Source organism: Eublepharis macularius, chromosome 5 (genome assembly GCF_028583425.1).
Source record: "Eublepharis macularius isolate TG4126 chromosome 5, MPM_Emac_v1.0, whole genome shotgun sequence".
Taxonomy (NCBI): domain Eukaryota; kingdom Metazoa; phylum Chordata; class Lepidosauria; order Squamata; family Eublepharidae; genus Eublepharis; species Eublepharis macularius.
This window is the reverse complement of record NC_072794.1, coordinates 164309161-164332418: the sequence shown is the minus strand read 5'-3', so window position 1 is coordinate 164332418 and position 23258 is coordinate 164309161.

Genomic DNA, 23258 nt, shown 5'->3' with positions numbered 1-23258 from the left:
AAACCATCTCCCCAAACTCCTTTCCTTGGACTGACCCCTTTCCAAGCAGCTAACTCATTCTGCGCTTGCTCTCAAATCAAAGCAGCACCAGTGCCCATGTTCGGGACTACCATAGCGGCACATGTTGCTACTTCTCTCTCTGCCTCCAATAAACGACATGCCTCAACCCTGTACAAAAGAGCCATTTCTATTTATGTCCCATCCTACACGTCTGGAAGTAATGGTTACAATCCTATAGGAGCTTTTTTTCTGCCTATACCTCAGAGAAATGAATGGGGCTATAAGGAGTGCACTGATGTGCTCCTTGATATCTGAGCCACCTGAGAACATTCTTTAGAAGAAACACAACATTAGGCATGCTGAACGTTTTCACCCGTGATGCTTTGCCTTAGTATCACCGCTTTCATCTGAGCCTGCTATTAAGCTTGCATGTGTGAAATTTTCTGCTATTGGCTTAGAACAGCTTAAAGAGGCCGAGCTGCAGCTGCGTAGCATCTGGGATATGAGCTCAGCTGTAACAAAATTGCAGTCCTCTTTCTTTGCATGTGTGCTTTTGGGTTTGCATGTGGGGAGAGAGAGAGAATACCTATTCGAAAAATATTTCAGTGCTAACTTACTTTCTTAGAAACAAGCACAGATCAAAATCCATCTAGTTCATAAGGACCTGGTCCATTGAGAGGAGTATTCTCTCCACATTCCCAAGATCTCCAGCAAATGGACTTTCCTAGGCCTGCTACCCTAGATGTTTTTGACTAGAACAGCCAACAATAGAATCCAACCCCTTCTATGTAAGAAGTATGATCTCTGCTGCTCAACCACAGTCTCTCCCATCGAACAAAGTTGCTTCTCGTAGCCTGCAGGACTCAAGCCAAAAGAAAAGCCAGTTTGCTGTAGTGGTTAAGAGTGGCAGGACTTTAATCTGGAGAGCCAGGTTTGATTCCTCACTCCTCCACTTGAAGCCAGCTGGGTGACCTTGAGTCAGTCACTTAAGAGTGGCAGGACTCTAATCTGGAGAGCCAGGTTTGATTCCCCACTCCTCCACTTGAAGCCAGCTGGGTGACCTTGAGTCAGTCACAGCTTCTAGGAGCTCTCTTAGGCCCACCCACTTCACAGGGTGATTGTTGTGAGGATCATAATAACACACTTTGTAAACCACTCTAGCTGGGCATTAAGTTGTCCTGAAAGGCGGTATATAAATCGAGTGTTATTATTAGTTATTAAGATCTTGAACTAGTGACTTCAGAGATGTCTGGCAAAGATCTAAGGGGGAATGTTCCGATTGAACATACAAAGCTGCTTATAACAACAACAAGAACAACAACAACATTTGATTTATATACCACCCCCTTCAGGACAACTTAAAGCCCACTCGGAGTTGTTTACAAAGTATGTCATTATTATCCCCACAACAATCACCCTGGGAGGTGAGAGAGCTCTAAGAGAGCTGTGACTGACTCAAGGTCACCCTGCTGGCTTCAAGTGGAGGAGTGGGGAATCAAACCCGGTTCTCCAGATTACAGTCCCATGCTCTTAACCACTACACCAACCTGGCTTATACTGAGAGTCTCTCTACATAAGACATCTGACATGTATTCTTCACATGTTGGGAGGTGCAATGTTAGCCAGGAAGTGTAGTTTTGAAAGAAAGAGCCAGAAGAAATTGCTCCAGAGGGGACAGGTTCTCTCAGAGCCCTCTGTGCCAGACTGTCTTCCCTTCCGGAGCTTTTATTCTGCTGCCCTGGCAGCTTAAAACTTTGAATTAACTGAGCCTCTGCAGGGCAAAGGCTGTGGATGGAGAAACTACATTTTCCAGCTAACATTGTGTCTTCCAACATTTGATGAACATGTGCCCAGGTGTCTCATGTAGAGAGACTCTGAGAGCCAAGCTACAAGTGACGAATTACACAAGGAGGAGCACTTGAAGGGAGTCACAATGTTAACCAGGAAGCTGAGTTTTAAAAGAGATCGGACGGCTTTGTCAATTTCCCCACTCTACAGAGCCAGGGAGATTGCTGCTCAGAGGGTTTGTTACTTTCCTCTTTGCCTCCCAAAGGCTCTGTCAAAGCCAAGCTACAAGTGACGCCTGGCACAGGTTGGATACTTGTCAGCTTCCTTCAAGTTTTGATGGGAAATGTAGGCATCCTGGTCTTACAGCTTGGCTCTCCGACTGCTGTCCAATGGGCTTTTCAACTGTCACTTGTCCAACATTCCGCCAAGCTGCCTACATTTCCCATCAAAACTTGAGGGAAGCTGACAAGTGTCCAACCTGTGTCATTTGTCACTTGTAGTTTGGCCCTCAGTTTCACCTCCCCTTCTAAGAGGAAATAAACAAACCTTCTGAGCAGCCATCTACCTGTCTCTGTAGAGTGGGGAAATTGACAAAGCCTTCCCATCTCTTTTAGAACTTACCTTCCTGGCTAACGTTGTGACTCCCTTCACGTGCTCCTCCTCGTGTAATTCCTCTCTTGTAGCTTAGCTCTGAGTCGGAGTTAGTATTGTCTGCTTTGACCAGGAGCAGCTCTCAAGGGTCTCAGGTTGAGGTTTTTCACCTTACCTAACATCTGATCCCCCCACTGGGGATTGAACCTGGGACCACCTGCATGCCAAGTAGATGCTCTACCACTGAGCTACTGCCCTTCTCCAAATTCAGTGCTTCCTAACAAGGCTTAATTTTGGCATGACTTAGTAGGGTTCAGTGCAATTCCTTCTTCTGCTTTTTTAAGCATCTATAGAAAAAATATTTGTTCAGAAATTCAAAAGGATTTAAAGCAGTGCCAGAGCTCGGTCATGGGACCAAGAATGGATAAAAGCGCCTCTGAGCAGGTGCAGAATGCATTTCACTCACTACTGAAACCCTCACAGAAAACCCTCAGACATTGGGGAGTGTTTATCAGAGCTAAGTCTGAAGAGGGAGAAAAAGAATGATCAGAGAGCGATCAGAGTCTCTCTAAAGGAGACGTCTTACATGGGGACACTCAAGTGTAGGGAGACGCAATGTTAGCCGGGAAGCGTAGTTTAAAAAGACAGAGCCAAAAGCTCTGTCAATTTCACCTTTGTACAGGAGGGCAGTTTAAAAAGACAGAGCCCGCAGAGATCACTCCTCCGAAGTTTTGTTAATTTCATCTTCACCTCCCTGAAGGCTCTGTCAGTTTCACCTCTCCAGTCTAAAATGGTATAAGATCGCAACCAGAGGGCAGCGAGGAATGAAAATGGTCTGGAGCTGCCTTCCAGAGCCGAGCTTGGACCTGGGGAGGTTCTAATGGGCTGAAGTTTCCCTTCTGACATTTCCAGTGTATAGTAAAGCCTTTGCCCTGCCACCAGCTCTGTCTTTTTAAACTACCATTCCCAGCTAACATTGGCTGTTTTCACATGTCTTACCGGCTCTGGTACGTCACACAAAGTTCCCGCAAGGATAGCCTCTTCCTAGTGTGATTTCCCGGTTCTTGTGTGAAATTGTGCCAGGAAGACACTGTCCTTGCGGGAGTTTTGTGCAAAGTGCAGGAGCTGGTAAGACGTGTGAAAACAGCCATTACCTCTCCCAACACTTGAGCATGCCCATGTAAGATGTCTCGATAGCTCAGATCTTGGAGGGCCCTGATTCACATATAACCTATGCGCATATCCTTCGGCAAACCCCTGTCTTCCAGACAAAGCTGTCTTCCATAGTACAGGAAAATTAGCCCACTTGACAAGAGTTATTATAAAACTTACAAGATATTAAAGATGCCATAGCACCAGAGGAATAACATTTCCGTTGGAAGAAAAGGAGAGGGCAATTTTAATCAATTCCTGCTTCCTGTATCAGACCCCCGTTTCACTCTGTTGGTGGTGCTTTTGAGCCACCTCTAAGTGTTTTGAATGCTCTAAAATCTCTACAGACATGCAAAGGATTGCTATTAATAGAACTAGAACTAGTACAAGGGAGGAAAGAAAGAAAGAAAGAAAGAAAGAAAGAAAGAAAGAAAGAAAGAAAGAAAGAAAGAAAGAAAGAAAGAAAGAAAGAAAGAAAGAAAGAAAGAAAGAAAAAGTCATTAAAAAAACAGCTGATCATGTGTGTCAGATGCAAAGAAGTGCATTCACCAGTTGTTCTATTTATGGTGCTTTATCTATGAATAGATTGTTCACATACGCAACCAGATATTGCAGGAATCAGGAGATGATTCTATTGGTGTTACCTATTTCCTAAATTTCTCAGCCTTTCACCCATATTATGTGCCAAGCAGCAAGAGAAATCTGTCATCTTCACAAAAAGCAAGTGTAGTATATCTCTCGTTGCGTGTTTCACATCTGCTTTACATTTCTCCTTTTGCTTCATTCTTTGTTTTATCCCTAAGAAAGTCATCTTGATTTTTGCTTTTCCAACCCTTTTTATACGCCTCTGCTTTAATATACAGTCACCCCTTCACAGTGATCTATCTCTTTCCTGTATTTCCATTTTTCACGGCCCGCCGGGTGTAAGATTCCAGCAAGCACGCTCATTTTTGTCGGATGTTTTAATAGTCAAATAAAAAGATATCACCGCCCTTCTCATTTTTTTTATTGCTTATCTCAGGAAAAAAAATGATATTTATTCAGGAAATGCAAAAGTATTTACTGCGGAGATGCTGTGCTCAGCTTCTATGCAATGCTATCAATTTTATAAAAGGGAAGACCATTTCATCAGTCATGAACATAACTGAATTTTATAGCCAATCCTATGAGCTGCTGGGTAAGCAAAGAACAGAAATACATAGGATCAGGCAATCTAAGAGTAAAACTACAAGAGATGAATTACAGCAGGATGGCCACGTGAAGGGAGTCGCAATGTTTGCTGGGAAGCTGAGTTTTAAAAGAGATCGGAAGACTTTGTCAATTTCCCCTCTTGACAGAACCAGCAAAGATGCTCCTCAGAGCGTTTGTTTATTTCCTCTTCCCCTCCTAGAAGGGGAGGTGAAACTGACAGAGCCTTTGGGAGGCAAAGAGGACATTAACAAACCCTCTGAGCAGGGTTCTTCCCTGACTCTGTAGAGAGGGGAAATTGACAAAGCCTTCCAATTTCTTTTAAAACTCAGCTTCCCAGCTAACAGTTAAGAGCCCCATGGTGCAGAGTGGCAAGCTGCAGTACTGCAGTCCGAGCTCTGCTCATGACCTGAGTTCAATCCTAGTGGAAGCCGGGTTCAGGTAGCCGGCTCAAGGTTGACTCAGCCTTCCATCCTTTTGAGGTTGGTAAAATGAGTACCCAGTTTCCTGGGGGTAAAGTGTAGATGACTGGGAAGGCAATGGCAAACCAGTCCATAACAAAAAGTCTGCCAAGAAAACATTGTGATGCGACATCCCCCCATGGGACAGTAATGGCTCAGTGCTTGTACAGGGGACTACCTTTACCTTTTTACCTCCCAGCTAACATTGTGATTCCTTTCCCGTGTGCATCCTTGTGTAATTCGGCTCTTGTAGCTTATCTCTAATGCACAGGGCCGAGGTGGGGCTGTTAAAAAAATGAAGCTCTGTACTCCGCATTATCCAGCAGATTTCACAAGAGGGAGACACAGATCTATTAACTTCTGCCCTTGGGCGCCACCCTCGAACCTGGCCAAAAAGAAGCATTGCATGTTGCTATCCCATTTGATTCAGTACTTTGTCAGGTCATGCAAGGGCTTGATGGCCTTCACCTATAAATCTGCAGAACGTAGCCAGCTTCTTTCAGGATGAGAATTTGTCTCTACGGGAAGAAGCAAGAGCCAAATTGTATGTGAACAACGGAATCCTGTAATCAGGTTGCCGAGTTAGGCTTGCCAGCTTTTAAACTGGTCCCTTTAGCTTTTCCTTCAATATTGGCTAGATCCACAAACAGTTATCTTGGTAGCCATGTTGGTCTGCAGTAGAACAGCAGGATTTTAGTCCATTGGTACCTTAGAGGTGGCCTCTAAGGAGCCACTGGACTAAAATCAAGCAATTTAATTAATTAATTAATGTATGTATGTATGTATGTATGTATGTATGTATTTATTTATTTATATATATTCCACCTTTCTCACTGAGACTCAAGGCGGATTACATAGTGTGAGATTAGTACAATTAGTGGCAAAGACAAGGGCAGGCATGTCATGGTGTAAATGAATATAGCAGTATGGGGTTGAGGAATTACTGAAACAGAATGTAATCAATTCTAGGACTTACATTGAACAACAGAAAGCACAGGTAGGATATAGGAGTACATATTTAAAGCAACAGATAATATGTAAGGCAACATAATGGTGAAATCTATTGTTTCTAACTCATTAGCGAAACATCTGGGATCCCTTTCCTATAATACTACCCTCTTAGCTGAGAAAAAAAGGCCTTTTTGAATAATTCAGTTTTGCATTGTTTGTGGAAAGCCAGGAGGGTGGGGGCTCTCCTGACCTCCTCAGGCAGGCTGTTCCATAGGGTAGGGGCCACCACAGAGAAAGCCCATGTATGGGCTGCTGTTGATTTCGCCCATGTACAGGGTGGCACCTGCAAGAGACCCTGTTCAGATGAGTGAAGCTGCCATGGAGGGATATGGGGAGCGAGGCAGTCCCGTAGGTATGCTGAGCCAAGACCATGAAGGGCTTTGTATGTAACAACCAATACTTTGAACTGAGCACGGTAACTGGTGAGCTATTTAACTTCATGCCAGGAAAAGCTTCGACTGCCAATTTCCACTTTCTGAATGTCTGTTAAAGGGACAGGATTTCTTTTTCCTGGCCATTCAGCAAACTTGGCCCATGTAAAATTTAGGGTGCAATCCTAAGCAGGTCTACTCAGAAGTAAATCCCATGTTATTGAATGGGGCTTACTCCCAGGAAAGCCTCCATAGGATTGCTGCCTTAGTAGCCCAAAGCAGCAGGGGTGGTGATATGGATCAGTGAGCCAATGCCGGGGGCAGTCGGTTTTAACTCTTTCCCCGACTCCGTTTCCCTAATTGAAAATTTATTTATTTGGCTATTTATTTGGTTATTTATATCATTTATATTCCACCTTTCTCACTGAGTCTCAAGATGGATCACATAATACAAGATTAGTGCAGTCAATATCAAGGAGATTTCAATAAACAATGGCGTAGGGTAAATAAATGCAAATTTACAGAGACATAACATGAGCAAAAATCCAATACAAAGTTGATGAAATGCTGAAATAGAGCTTAAGCAATTCTAGGACTGACATTAGACAACACAGAGCCACTCAGTAGGGTCATACTTAAAGCAACAGGTAGTACATAGGAGCACATGCTTAAATCAGCAGACAGGATGTAAGATAAAATCGTGGTGAAGTCTATGGTCCCTAACTTGTTAGTGAAACATCTCTTTGAGACCAGCTCCCTAAAATACAGCCCTCCTATCGGAGAGAAAAACCCCTTTTGAATAATTTAGTTTTGCATCGTTTGTGGAAAGTCAGGAGCGTGGGGGCTCTCTCCTCAGGCAGGCTGTGTACAGGCAGCTGTTGATTTTGCCCATGCGCAGGGTGGCTGCCTTTAGCTTGGGGAAGGTTGACAGCCAGGCACAATAGGGAAGCAAAGCAGCATTTCTGAATAGGGAAATGGCACTCTGAGAAAGAATTAATGTCTCCTTTTCCCATCGCCAATCCGTATCAGCTGCTTTTTGCAGCTAAATGACACATCTGGGAATCCAGCCACAGATCCCTCAATGCCTCGTATCGTCACGAGGTGCTTGCTTTATGGGCTGATTAATGATCATTCTCTTAAATGTGCTTTCAGGCTCTTCTTCACGACAGGCAGCTGGTGAAGGGGCTCACAATGCCGTACTGAGGCCAGCTCTGGGACACAGTGTAAGTCCCCTCCCAATGTGGAAATCACTGCAGAAGCAGGACAAAGCTGGGGTGATCAATTTAAAAAAAAAATTTAGGCATTTATATTTCACTTTTCTCCTCAGCTGGTACCCAAAGCAGTCTACAATATTATTCTCACCTCCTCCTTTATATCGTCACAACAATCTTGTAAGGTAGGTGAGGCTGAGAGAGTGTGATTGGCCCAAGGTCACCCAGCAAGTTTTCATGGCAGAGGGGGAATTAAAACCTGGGTCTCCCAGAGTCTACTCCAACACTAACCACTACTCCTTGCTGCCTCAGTCATTTTTATTTATTTACTTACTCCATTTATATCCTGCCTTTCGAACCCCATCAAGATTACACCATTCTCCTGTCCTCTGTTTCTTTCTCTCAACAACCCTGTGAGGCAGGTTAGGCTGAGACTGTGTGATTGGCCTAATGTCACTCAATGAGCTTCTTAGTCAGATAGACAGTGGCATGTAGTGGTTAGTGTGGTATTCCTCAAAGCAGAAAGAACCAGCAGCGGACCGTAGGCATCGTGCCACTGCCAATCAGCCTGCTTCCACTTTGCTTCAGCTCCAGTTTTGCAGATGGCCAGAAGGGGGCAGTGTTGTTCTCAACTGGTCTGGAATCAGGTGACATAACGGGCCAATAAGGTTCCGCTCGGTTTCACAAAATGTCTGACTGTGTTGTGGCTCTTTCATTTGAGCAACTTGATGCTCAGGCCCCCAGCTTAAGACGTTTTTGGATATTGCCCACAAGTTGAAAAATACTGAGTGTTAAACCGATAGCTGGTTTTCCACGTGTGGATTCCCCCCCCCCATACAAAATAATTCATGTTCAAATATCACAAATCTATTTTCACATCCGCAGGAAATTCAGTTTGAGGCCATACTGTGGATTGGTCAGAGTGGGATGAAGGAAGACTTAAGGTGCAATCCTATAGTGAACTACTCCAGTCTAAGCCAACTGAAGTCAATGGACTTATACTGGAGTAACTCTCCATAGGATTGCACTGTTAGCCTCACAGCTTGGCTGAGTGATAAGTTTTAGACTAGAGGTGGGCATGGACCAAAAAAACAGACCAGAATTTAACACGGACTGGAGTTCACAAACCAGCAGGTTGTGGGATGTGTGTTTTTCATGGACGCAACGACTTTTGGCCAGTCCATTGGTCTGTTGGGTCGTGAATCCAGATATCCTGGGGAAATGGGTGCTTTAAACTTGCTTCAGCTGACAGGTGGGGAGCCCACCTGTCAGCTGAAACAAGCTGCGCTGCCCACGGAGGCTGCCGGGCACGGGTAAGCTTGAGCCCCTAGCTGTGCCATGGCTCCCCGCCCTTGCTCCCACCATGCCACGATGGAGGCTGCTGGGCAAGCTCATACCACCTGGCCGAGCCAAAGCCATGGCTCCCTGCTTCACTCTGTGAGGCAGGCACCTGCGCCGCCCAGCTGGCCTTGAGGCCCAGGTGATAGGTTGGATCTGTGGGACGGGGGGAGGCGAGCATGCAATCCAGCCATGCTGCGTCCCCGGCTCCTTGCCCTCCCTCTGCAAGGGGGACACAAGCACGCAGCACAGCTGATCCGCAATCTGGCTCCCACCGCACCGCCATGGAGGCTGCTGGGCGAGCTCGCACCACCAGGCCGAGCCATTGCCCCAGCTCCCCACCCTGTTCTGCAAGGCAGGTGCCCATGCCACCCAGCTAGCCACGGCTTGAGGCCTGGGTGATGGGTCAGCTATGTGAGGGGGGGAGGCAAGAATGCAGTCCAGCTGATCCACGGCCTGGCTACCCTCCACAGTGCCCAAAGTGGCTGCAGGGCTGGCCCCTGCTCAGCCCAGGAGGGCAAGGCAGCTGCCGGACCACGGACCGATGAACCAGTCCGCAAACCAGGGAGGGTCCATGAAAAGTTCATGGCCCACAGTCCGTGAAACACGACGGATCCCGCACCAATGGCTCATGGTTTTTTCCGGGTCTATTAGGCATGCAAATAGTCTTTGCATGCAGCACTGTATTTTATTTGTCTCCCCTTCATTCGTTCAGAGAAGGGGTTGTGTTTAGGTGCTCCGATTGATGATTTTGGTGGATTTGGAACCAAGGAATGTTTCAGTATTTGTTCACCAATGAACAAAACCCATGGAAGAAAAAAAAATCCACCATGAGCAGAGCATGACTTTTAATTACTTCATTACTGGACACTCTCAAGGCTTGAACCCATTGAACGAGACAAATTACCTTGTGTTCCGACGACGTTCCTTAGTAATTCCAGACATGCTGTGAAATTTAGCAGAACCGGTGCATGAAATCTGTCATTTTCCCTCACATTGTTGCAGAAGACCCCATAAGCATTGGAAAGGTGAGAGAGCAATACAGAAATGGAAACATGGTTTGCAAATTTTGTGCTTGGTAGATAGGGTACTGGGGAAGTCCTCCACCCCTTCCATATATCAAAGATGTTGGTATGAGGTCTGTTTTTGAGCTCAGTTTCTCTCTGGCCTTCATAGAATCATAGAATCATAGAGTTGGAAGGGGCCATACAGACCATCTAGTCTAACCCCCTGCCCAGTGCAGGATGAGCCTAAAGCATCCCTGACAAATAGTCCTCCAGCCTCTTCTTGAAAACTGCCAGTGACAGGGAGCTCACCACCTCCCTCGGCAGCTGATTCCACCTTTGAACTACTCTGACCGTGAAAAAGTTTTTCCTAATATCCAGCCAGTACCTTTCTGCATGTAATTTAAGCCCATTGCTTCGCGTCCTACCCTCTGCTGCCAACTGGAACAGCTCCCTGCCCTCCTCCAAATGACAGCCTTTCAAATACTTAAAGAGAGCTATCATGTCCCCCCCTCAACCTCCTCTTCTCCAAACTAAACATTCCCAAGACCCTCAGCCTTTCCTCGTAGGGCTCAGTCTCCAGACCCCTGATCATCCTCGTCGCTCTTCTCTGCACCCTCTCGATTTTGTCCACATCCTTTTTGAAGTGAGGCCTCCAGAACTGCACACAATACTCCAGGTGCGGCCTGACCAAGGCAGTATAGAGAGGGGCTATGACCTCCTGCGATTTCGACGCTATGGCCCCTTTGATACAACCCAGGACTGAATTGGCCTTTTTTGCCACCGCATCACACTGACTGCTCATGTGTCTGCAACCCACTATTTCCTTTGCAGTATGTTTTTATTTGTCATTTATGTCATTATTTTCTTTGCTAGACTCCTTCCATGCCTAGAATTTTTGTTCCTAGTCCAATTGTCCACTACTTCTGCTCTGATACTCCTCTGGCCACCAGTTGAAATGCTTATTTGGGCTCAAGTTCTGGGAAGTTTCAACGTGTGAGTGTTGGGGGAGGTTACACCTTGTTTCTCAGTTTATGTTTTGCTTGTCATGTATTTATTGTGATTTACGATTATTTATTGTTGCTAGGTGCCTTGTGGCTATTGTTATGTGGCCGCAGCAGTATTATTTTATTGGATGACTGGCGATCATAACAGTATAAAAATAATGACACAGAGTAATCTTTTTATGGTTAAGTGGGCTATCAATATTTTAAATAAATAAATGCATTCCTCTTGATGGACTCCTAGACAGATATTTTATCCTGTGGGACAGGCGGTGTGTGCACGTATTAGACAACATCGCCGCATGGTTACCCTCAGGGCTTTTTTCCCTGGGAAAAGAGATGGTGGAACTCAGAGGTGGAACTCAGGACCGCACAATGACATCTCTCTGGGTCAGCTGGAACGGGGGGGGGGGATTTTTTAAAGTTTAAATCACCCTCCATGAAAATGGTCACATGGTCGGTGGCACCGCCCCCCTGGTCTCCAGACAGAAGGAAGTTTAGATTGCCCTCTGTGCCACTTGGCGCGGAGGGCAATCTAAACTCCCCTCTGTCTGGAGATCAGGGGGCGGGGCCACCGACCATGTGACCATTTTCAAGCAGTGCCGGAACTCTGTTCCACTGTGTTCCTGCTGAAAAAAAGCTCTGGTTACCCTGTTATAAACCAGAGCTTATTCTCTGCACAACTGATGCTACATAGAGTTTCCTTGTGATGAGATCTGGTGAGGCACAGTGTTAACGGCAAAGCCCAAATCTTTGTTCAGCCCCAACTTCTCAGTGACCTAACCAACTGCTGTTCTCTCTTGCAGCCTCAACTCCTTTCCTCTATCTGAAGTGTGGAGTGAGGTGTAGTAGTTAGAGCATCGAACTAGTACTTGCGAGATCCAGGTGTGGGTCTCCCCTCTGCTGAGGAAGTTTGCTAAGCGCAGATATCAGCTCCAAACACTCACAGCAAGAAGGTCTTTCTTGAATGAAATACTGGGACCTGCCTTCAGGCACTGAGAGCCAGTTTGGTGTAGTGGTTAAGAGTGCGGGACTCTAATCTGGAGAGCCGGGTTTGATTCCCCACTCCTCCACTTGAAGCCAGCTGGGTGACCTTGGGTCAGTCACAACTCTCTCAGAGCTCTCTCAGCCCCACCCACCTCACAGGGTATTGTCATAAGGATAATAATAACAAACTTTGTAAACCACTCTGGGTGGGCATTAAGTTGTCCTGAAGGGCTGTATATAAATCGAATATTATTATTATTATGTTGTTATTATAGTTGTGACAGAAGAAAATGTCCCATTATTACTTGAGCTTCTTTTTCTGAGTTACTGGCAAGATAATGCACTTCCCAAAATTAGACGCAACTTAATAGTTAGTCTCTTAGGGGCTGCAAAAACAGTGATTGCTCAAAGATGGAAGTCACAACCAGTCCCCTCTATATCTATTTGGTATAGAAAGGTCTGGGACCACCTAATAATGGAAAAGATCTCAGATGGCTTACATCAGACAGAAATTTACTCCAAAACTACTAAATTCATAGAGAAATGGTTCCCATTTCTTGAACACATATCTAATAATGATATACAACCCCAGGACCTGATTTATCTGAAATTACTATACCTATAAATCTTACATTATTAAAAAGGTAAAGGTAGTCCCCTGTGCAAGCACTGAGTTATTACTGACCCATGGGAGGACGTCACATCATGACGTTTTCTTGGCAGATTTTTTGTTACAGGGTGGTTTGCCATTGCCTTCCCCAGTCATCTACACTTTACCCCCAGGAAACTCGACACTCATTGTACCGACCTTGGAAGGATGGAAGGCTGAGTCAACCTTGAGTCGGCTATTTGAACCCAGCTTCTGCCAGGATCGAACTCAGGTTGTGAGCAGAGCTTGGGCTGCAGTACTGCCGCTTACCACTCTGCGCATAATAACCCTACCATTTTCTTTTTTCTGTTGCGTGTATTGTTCAGTTGTGAAGTATCTAATGACTTTATTGAGAGATTTGAATGTTTGATCTTTATGCATTTGTAATTAACTATGTTGCTAATGAAAAACTTGATTACCTTGTTCTGATGTTATGACTTGATCTCTATATTCTTTGCCCAGTTATAAACACTGAAACAATAATATGATATATGTTGAGACAATTATATGAAACAATAATATGATAAATGATATATGTTGAAACTTTAATAATTTTTTTTAAAAGCCATGTAACGCCAGTTATTAAGATTTCTCAAAGGACACAAAAGACAAAACAATGTGCAAGCTTTTGAGTTCACCTGAATGCTTCAACCACCCGAAAGTTTGCCAAACAATGCACAAGCTTGTGAGTTCTCCATATCTCTGCAACTGCATGTTAAGAAACCCAAAGGGTGGGAGGGGAATGTTTTAGGCTATAATCTCCTCTTATTTACATCCCGCGGAGAATGCTCAGCTGATTTTGCAGTATCTGTGTGGAGCTGGTCACCTACCATTGATGTTCATCATGCCAGGAATTGAGTGCCTGTGGAAAGTTGTTGTCTACAGTTTTAAGAGGCGTGGCTGTGGCTCAGTGGGAGGCCACCTGCTGTGCAGGCGCAAGGTTCCAACTTCAACTCCTGGCATCTTCAGCTCAAAGGATCTGGTAGGAAGTGATGCAAAAGACCTCTGCCCGAGACCAGGGCCAGATCAAGGGGGGGCAGGGGGGTAGCCTGCCCCCAGCACTGCCCAAGAGGGGGTGCTGGGCGCAGCTGCCAGCTGTCGGGAGCATGCCGCAGCTTGCCGGGCAGGAGCCTGAGCGCAGGGTAGGGAGGCCCTTGCCTGCCCCGCCGATGGGGCGGCTGGCTTGCCATGCTCACAGATCCTCCCAGCCCTGCGCTCAGCCACCCGCATGGCAAGCCAGCCGTCCTAGTGCACGCCCGCACCCAGCTCCGTGGCACACTGGGTGCTGCGGCGGCCGGCTTGCCGCATGGGCGGCACGGGGCAGTGTGGCAGGCAAACAACACGGAGGGCCTCCTAGCCCTGCACTCAGCCACCCACGTGGCAAGCCGGCTGCCCCAGCGCACCCACCACTGCCGCCACCGCCACCAGCTCTGCTGCGCACTGGGTTCTTGGGCGGCCAGCTTGCCACGGGGGTGGCATGCCCCGCCCCTGCGTGATGATGTCACACAGCCGGGAATGCGTGCACACGCAGAGGCCGGAGCAAGAGTTGCACCAGGCACTGGCAAACCTAGATCGGGCCCTGCCTGAGACGCTGGAGAGCTGCTTCCAGTCAGAGTAGAAGAAATGGACCTCAATAGTGCAGGGATCTGACTCAGCATGGCAGCTTCACGTGTCCATAGAGCTGTAGTGAGTGGAATGTTTGATGGAGAACAATCCACAGCTCCGGCTTTGAGGTTTGTTTGCCAGAGACCTCTGACGGCCCACTGTCGAAACAGGGTAATGGATTAGGTGGTCCAATTCAACAAGGGTCTTTGTATGTCCCCTGCTACTGTGCAATTGACTTCCTCTTGCCTCAAGACACCCTTAAGACATGAAGAGATGCAGAAGATTTTCAAGCTTAGGTTTGAGCGAAATCCGAAGAACATGCAATTAAATGTTCTACCAAATAGGGAGACCTCTTTCGTTCCCTGGTGACAGCAGCAAGAGCGCTATATGCAGCAAAATGGAAAACAGATACGTGCCCTGACGTGTCAGAGTGGATAGGTAAGATCTATGAATATGCATCCATGGCCAAATTAACTACTTATGTGCATAATAGACCAGCAGTTGAATTTTGGGGGAAATGGAAAGACTTCTTGATTATTTAGGCTAAAATTAAGATAAGGTAACTCAATACAAAGATAAAAAGTTAAAACACAGGAGAAACGATTAATTAAAAATAGTTGTTACTAAAGTTTAGATATAAGTAACTAAGGAGAGGGAATGAAAGCTATTATACAACTAAGTTGTGCTGTTGTATATTCTTTTTTTTTTTTGAAAAATTTTTTATTGGGTTAGAATCAAATGTTTATACATTACAATCAATTTTCCCATTTCCCACTTTCTAACCCCCTCCCTTTCCCCCCCCTTTTTGTTGACTTCCAACAGTTTTCCAACCCTTTATCCCTTTTCCCTTACTCTTTATATATTCCTCTATCTAACAAATATATATTCTCCCTCTATTCTAAGCAATACTTCTTTAACTATTTTTAATGCTCTGTACCCTAACTATGAGTCCCTTTTTTCCATAATGGATAAACAATTTATCCCCTTTTTCATAATTCCATTTTCAAATATTTCTATATATCATAAACTATGTAAACCATACATTCATATAAACCAGCCAGTTTAACTTATACTCTATATGTTATTCATTCTATCTTCTTCTCTCTATTTTGGTTATATTTGTTTACATTAATATTTCTATTCCCCTTCAATCATAAATCTATATATGATATCAATCAATTTGACTCATATATACCTTCAGATGAACATATTCAGTTTGGTACATTATACAGAATCAGAAAGAAAATATTATTAGTTAGTCAATCCTTATAGTTAACACTTATGATTAGTTATTTTCTATCAATATTCTATTTATTATTCTATATATATCAATCTAATAACATAGCTGCTTAGAGATTCACTTTTACCTCTTCTCCCCCCCCGGTAAAGTCACCCCCCTCTACATTTTATTGTACTTCAATAGTTCTCAAACTGCCACAGTTCTCCTCCCACCTCCCATTTCTTCTCCAAATATTGTTTCAGCTTCTCCCAGTCTGTGTTAAACTGTCCTGAGTCCAGATTTCTCAGTTTTCTTGTCATCTTATCCATTTCTGCCATATACAGCAATTTGTAAATCCAATCTTCAATAGTTGGCACTTCTTGTACTTTCCATTTTTGCGCGTACAAAAGTCTAGCTGCTGCCGTCATGTAAAATATCAACGTCCTATGATGGGCTGGAATTCCCTCCATTCCCAAGTTTAGTAGCAGGAGTTCTGGGTTCTTATTTACTTGAAATTGTAAAATCTCACTCATTTCTCTTATTATTTCCCCCCAGTACTGCCTAGCTACCTCACACGTCCACCACATATGGTAGAGGGAGCCCTCGTGCTTCCTGCATTTCCAGCATTTATTAGAAGTGTTCAAATTCCCTAGCGCAATCTTCTTTGGTGTCATGTACCAACGATAGATCATTTTGTAAATGTTCTCTTTAATGCTAGTGCATGTCGTTGTCTTCATTGTAGTCTTCCACAAGTATTCCCACGCCTCCATTGTTATTTCTTTGTTGAAGTTTATAGCCCATTTCACCATTTGTGCTTTGACTATCTCATCCTCAGTATACCATTTCAACAGTACTTGGTATACCTTGGATATTCTTTTCTTGTCCTCTTTAAAAAGGGTCTGCTCTAGTTCCGAATTCTCTGTTCGTATACCTCCCTTTACAGAGTCCGAGTTATATAAATCTCTAATCTGTCTATACTGGAACCAATCGTAATAAGGTAGTAGTTCCTCCTGAGTCCTTATTCTGAGTTTAGATGCTTCAATTCTAGTTATTTCTTTATAAGTTAAACATTGTTGCTCATTATCAACAGCTCTCGGATCTATCACCTCATATGGAACTACCCACAAAGGGGTTCCTTCTTGTAAATAGATTCTGTACTTCTTCCAGATTGTATATAAACTTCTCCGTATATAATGATGCAGGAACATCGAGTTCACCTTTACTTTATCATGCCATAGGTATGCGTGCCATCCGAATATTTTTTTGTATCCCTCTAGGGCTAGTAATTTCTTGTTCTTTAACGTCATCCACTCTTTCAACCACACTAGGCAGATTGCGTCATGGTAAAGTCTTAGATTGGGCAGTTGCATTCCGCCTCTTTCTTTTGCGTCTTGTAGAACTTTCATTTTCACTCGAGGCTTCTTGCCTGCCCATACAAAATCTGATATTTTCCTCTGCCATTTTTCGAATTGCTTAGAGTCTCTGATGATTGGTATTGTCTGTAGCAAAAACATTACTCTTGGTAACACATTCATCTTAACTGCTGCAATCCTTCCCAACCATGACAAATTCAGCCTGTTCCATTTAATCAAATCTCTCTCTATCTGAGTCCATAATTTTTCGTAGTTATTTTTAAATAAGTCTATATTCTTAGCAGTCAGTTCGATTCCCAAATATTTCACCTTGCTTGTTACTTCACAATCCGTTATTTCCATTAACAATTGTTGTTTCTGCTTAGTCATGTTTTTACATAATATCTTTGACTTCTTTTTATTAATATAAAAACCTGCCAAATCTCCAAACTCCTTAATCTTATCTATCACTTTTGGCATGTTCTCCAATGGGTCCTCTACAATTAACATTATATCATCCGCAAATGCTCTGACCTTGTATGAATAGTCCTTTATTTTTATTCCTCGAATTTCTTCATCTTGTTGTATTTGTATCATCAGGATCTCCAATACCAAAATGAACAACAGTGGAGACAACGGGCAACCTTGTCTTGTTCCTTTACTTATAGTCAATTTCTTAGTCGCTTCATCATTCACCACAATTGCTGCAGTCTGGTCTCTGTAAATTTCCTTAATTGCTCTAATGAATCTTTCTCCCAATTGTAGCTTTTCCATAGTGGCAAACATAAAGTCCCAGTTTAAATTGTCAAACGCCTTTTCAGCATCAACAAAGAAGAAACCAACCTCTTTATCACAACGCTTATCATAATATTCAATAGCATTAATCACTGTCCTTAAATTGTCTCTGATTTGTCTGTTTGGCAAAAAGCCTGCTTGTTCCTCCTCGATAACTTCCGAAAGCCACCCCTTCAGTCTCTCCGCCAGTATCTTCGCAAAGATTTTATAGTCGTTGTTAAGTAACGATATAGGTCTATAGTTTTTCACATTAGTCAAGTCTTGGCCCTCTTTGGGGATCAATGATATATTCGCTTCACTCCAGGTATCTGGAATCCTTTGATCCCTTAAAACTCCATTGATCACCTCTTTTAGGAATGGTGCCAGTTCATTGGCCATTGTCTTATAAAATTTAGCCGTAAGTCCATCTGGCCCTGGCGCCTTTCCTAGATTTGCAGATTGTATTGCCTTACTTAATTCCTCATCCGTTACTTCACTGTTCAATTTATTTCTCCAAACTTCCGAGATTACTGGAAGTTTCATTTTCTCCAAATATGACGCTATTGATTCTTTATTTACCTCTTTCTTATTGTACAGCTTAGCGTAGAATTTGTAAAAGGCTCTACTAATGGTAGTCTGTTCCAAATACGTTTTATTGTCTTCACAAATTTTATTTATTATTTTCTTTTCCCTTCTCTTCTTCAGTTGCCATGCCAGATACTTCCCAGGTTTATTTGCACCTTCAAACGCTTTCTGATTCAGTCTTTTAAGGTTCCACTCCAATTCTTTATTACTCATTGCTGTTAACTGTTCTTGAAGTATTTTAATTTCCTGATATAATTTCTTTTTCCCTGGTCTCTTTTTTAACTGTATTTCTTTGGCTTTTATTTTCTCCTCGATCTCTTGTCTTTTCTCCTCTTTCTTTTTTCTTGCTCTACCATTTAAGTCCATTAGTATGCCCCTTATAACCGCCTTATAAGCATCCCAAACTTTATCAGTTGGTACTTCTTTATTCACGTTGTATTGTATGAAGAACTTTGTCTCTCTTCTCAGCATCTCCATATTCTCTCCTTCCTGTAGCAAGTCCTCATTTATTCTCCATGCTTTCCTTTTTCTCCTTTTCCCTAATTTCCACATAATTGGATTGTGATCTGAGCCTACCATCGGCATTATTTCTACCTCCTTAGTCCATAACGCTAAGTCTTTTGAGGCCCAGATCATATCAATTCTTGATAATGTAGAGTGCCTTGCAGAATAAAAAGTAAACTGTCTGCTTTTAGGATATTCTCTTCTCCATACATCTTCTAGAGTCTCCTGTTGTATCAACTCAAAAAAGAGGTTTGGTAATAGTCCTCTTTTCTTTTGTGCCGTTATTGTCTTTTTATCTAATTCCAAGTTTGTCACTCCATTGAAGTCTCCAGCAAGAATTATCTGGTCATATGAAAGATCGTCTAGTTGCTTCCTCAAATCCTCAAAGAAGCTTTCTTTTGCACCGTTAGGTGCATAAACTCCGACTACCAACACTCTCTTTAAGTTCCAGGTACATTCCACTGCTATAAATCTGGCTTCCACATCTTTCATTACAAATTTTGGCTGTAGCTCCTCTTTTATATACAACACCACTCCTCTTTTTTTCTTATTGGAGGCCGCTACAAATTCCTTGCCCAGTTTTCCCAATTTTAAATATTTTACATCCTGCTTTCGAATATGGGTCTCTTGCAAACAAACAATGTCACATTTTTGTTTTAATAGCCAGTGGAAAATGTTTTTTCTCTTATTCGGTGAATTTAGTCCATTTACATTCCAAGATAAAACTTTACACTCCATACTCATAATCTTGTTGGTAAGTCCTTTTCATTGTCCCTTATAAATCGCTCCATCTCTCGCTCAGATCTAATGCGCTTTTTGGCCCCTCCAAATTCAAAGGACAGACCTTCTGGGAGCTCCCATCTGTACCTGATTTTCATGTCCTTCAACATCTGGATTAGCACTTTATATTTTTTCCGATCTAGTAACACTGATCTGGGTAATTCCTTCATTATGATAATTGTCTTGCCATCAATCTCCAATGGGTCTTGAAACTGTTTAGTCACAATCTTCTCTTTCATGTTTCGTGTCGTAAACTGCACAATCACATCTCTTGGTAATTTCCTCTGGGTTGCAATTCTCGAGTTTACGCGATATGCCACATCAAGGATAGCCACAACTTCCTCCTCCTCCTTCCCCAGGTATTCAGCTAACACCTCAGTCATCTGTTCTTGTGCTGTCTTTCCTTCCACTTCCGGCAAGCCACGAAATCTCAGCTGCTTCTCCATGTGTCTACTTTCCGCAACTGCCATTCTTCCCCTCATCAGTCTCATCTCTGTTTGTTGCGTGTCTGCTAGATTCTCCATCGCGCCTTCTACTGCTTTAACTCTCTGCTGCGTTCCTTGTAATTCATTTTGTATTGTTTCCATACCTTTCTTCACTTCTGACAGCTCCAATTTTACTGTCTGTTTAACCTCTTTAATCAGCTCCAATTTCGTGTCCTTAAGTTCTTTAATCACTTCTAAAAGTTTTTTGTCCAGGTTTTCTATTGCCGATTGCCACTCTTTTTTCGACATCGTGGGGCTTGCTTTAGCTCGCTCCCACGAGTCCACTCTCTTCCTTAACTCCGTGGCGTAAGATTTAATGTCTTTTTGTTTCAAATGTCCCGGTCTTCTTGCATAAATTAATTTTTAAAGAGTCCAAAATGTCAGGCGTCTTTTCTCTATGGTTTCTCTATGATTTTGTAATCCAAAATGGCCTACTTCCTTTTCCGCTGAAGCCGCGACCCTTCCCCTTTCAAAGATGGCGATTCCCTTCTTCCTGCCCTCCAGCAAGGGCCGCTTCTCTCCAGCAACTCTATTGTTATTACGCACTTCCTGTCTCCCGACTTCCCACAGTAGGTCTCGCGATGGTATCTTTTTCTCACAGCTCCATAACCGCAAGTATTCAAAACAATAGTCCAATTTCTTTAATAACTTCTTTAAACTTAGTCTCTTTTCAAATACAACTCTTGCCGAGTCTTCCCCTCCTTTTCATTAGCCTGTTGCAGTTTGAAAATCTACTTTTATTCCTCTCTGCTTTTATCAATCTGTCCCATATCAGAAGATAGTGATCTTTACCTTCTCATTCACTTTTCTCGGGTTGTAATCGCTGTTTCGATTTTAACTTCTCCTCTCCACTTCTTCCCCCAATCGAAGCTTGGGTATGTAGGTCTTATGCCAGCCGAATTGGCCCCAGAACTGCCGCAGAGATTGTAGCCGACCTGTCGCAGGGTGGGACCTCAAGGATCGGGAGGGGACCCGTTGCGCAGAGCCCCCCCTCGTCCGAGATCTAACACACCCTAGGGTCTTGAGCGTTCTTTGCCTGCTCTCCGCCTGAGAGCAGTCGGCCGCGGGCTATTTTCCCCCCGCCGGCCGCTTAAAACGGCAGTCCGGTCAGCTCCGCAAATGGAGCTGCTTCAGACCTTCATAAATCCCAAACCGGAAGTCCTGCTGTTGTATATTCTTAATGTATCTTCGTATTAGCTTAATCTAATTTCAAATGTAGTGCTTGTATTTATGCACTTTCTATTGTCATATCTTTTCTTTTAAAAAAAAATCATTATATATTGTCGAAGGCTTTCACAGCCGGAGAACGATGGTTGTTGTAGGTTTTCCAGGCTGTATGGCTGCGGTCTTGGCATTGTAGTTCCTGACATTTTGCCAGCAGCTGGGACTGGCATCTTCAGAGGTGTAGCACCGAAAGAGAGATCTCTCGGTGTCAAACTGTGGAGAAGATGTTAGCAGGTAATGAATGAATAGAGCATGGTTTCCAGTCCTACAAAACACCAGGCTAACAAAATACTCTACATCTCACAATAGCCCTGCAGATAAGATTAGCATATCAAGCACGAATCCATATGCAAAAGAACCTCCTCAGGATACAGTGAAGCATTAGCATTCCACACCCTGGGAAACTCTTACAGGATGACTCAGCCCAAACCCACCTTCCTGAGTAGATACAAATGACCTGCTAACATCTTCTCCACAGTTTGACACTGAGAGATCTCTGTCTTTTGGTGCTACACCTCTGAAGATGCCCATCACAGCTGCTGGCGAAACGTCAGGAACTACAATGCCAAGACTACGGCTATACAGCCCGGAAAATCTACAACAACCAAAATCATTATATATTTTAAAAAGGACACCCTTAAGCCCCTCCCTCTTTCTGGAGGCTTTATCAAAGATTGGCAGCTGTGGGCCATGGCACAGAACAAGTTTTTCTTAAACAGGAAGAACTTACACACGGGGAATATGCAAATCCCGCATAAAGAACATCGCAACTGACCATCCCATTGTTGCGTTGTTTGCAGACACACAGCACACCATTGTTGGCAAGCCACAGCTAATCCTGTGCTGCAGTAGCAATGTGCAATTATGACAAGATGTGCAGTTTGCACAACAGTTTCACATCACCTCCTCTTATTTTTCTTCTGTGGAAAAGAATTACTAAAACGAATTCAATTTCTTACCCATCCAGGCTCACCAAATTCTTGAACCAGAAGCCCATGCCTTGCCTCACAGTTCAATATATGTTTACTCAGAAGTAATTCCTGATAATAGACTTTTTTTAAAAAAGTAGAATAATAATATGGGGGGAATACAGAAAAGAAAAAGAAGGATTATATAACATAATTATGTAAATAAAAATAATTATATATGACAAAGTATATAAAACAGAGAATTTTCTCCGCCACATTTCCTTCATTAAATTTTTAAGACATGGTCTATAAAATACGATAATTTGCAACTACATTATTGCTTTCATCATTACTACATGTTCAATATTACTTACTTTCTCCACATTCTACATGCCCACTATAACTTTTAACAGATATAGTAATTATCAGAGTACAAAAAGAAAGTCTTTTATCTATCCCATAATCAGGATCTGTTTCTTTATCCATTTATATTTAAAATGCTACATTTAAAATTTATTATCCTGCTTCTACATTGCAATACATTTATATACCATTTTTAAAACTGTTTCTCATTCAGAAGTTATCGCCTGCTTGCATAATACACATTCCATCTCACCTCAGATTTCATGATTGATCTGTTTCTCAAATAAGCTGTTAATTTTGCCATTGCTGCATATTTGGAAAATTTATTTTCCCATTTTTCTGAGCTTGGACAAATGTCCAGTTTTCAGTTTGCTGCAAAGATAATTCTGGCTGCTGTCACCATATATTCAAATATCTCTTCCAAAACTTTTGGTAGTTTATTAAGCAATATTCCTATTAACATATTCTTAGCTTCCATAGGAAACTTTTAAAAATATATGCTATATTTTTCCATGTATTCCCTTCCAATATCTTTTTGCTTTTTTGCAAGTTCACCACATATGATAAAAGGTTTCATCTATATATTGACATTTCCAAAAATTTCCTTTGTAATTTTTATCTATATCTATATATCTATATATTATATCATCCTTTAGATGACATAATAAATATTTAAAAACATTTTATACCAATTTTCTCTTAAT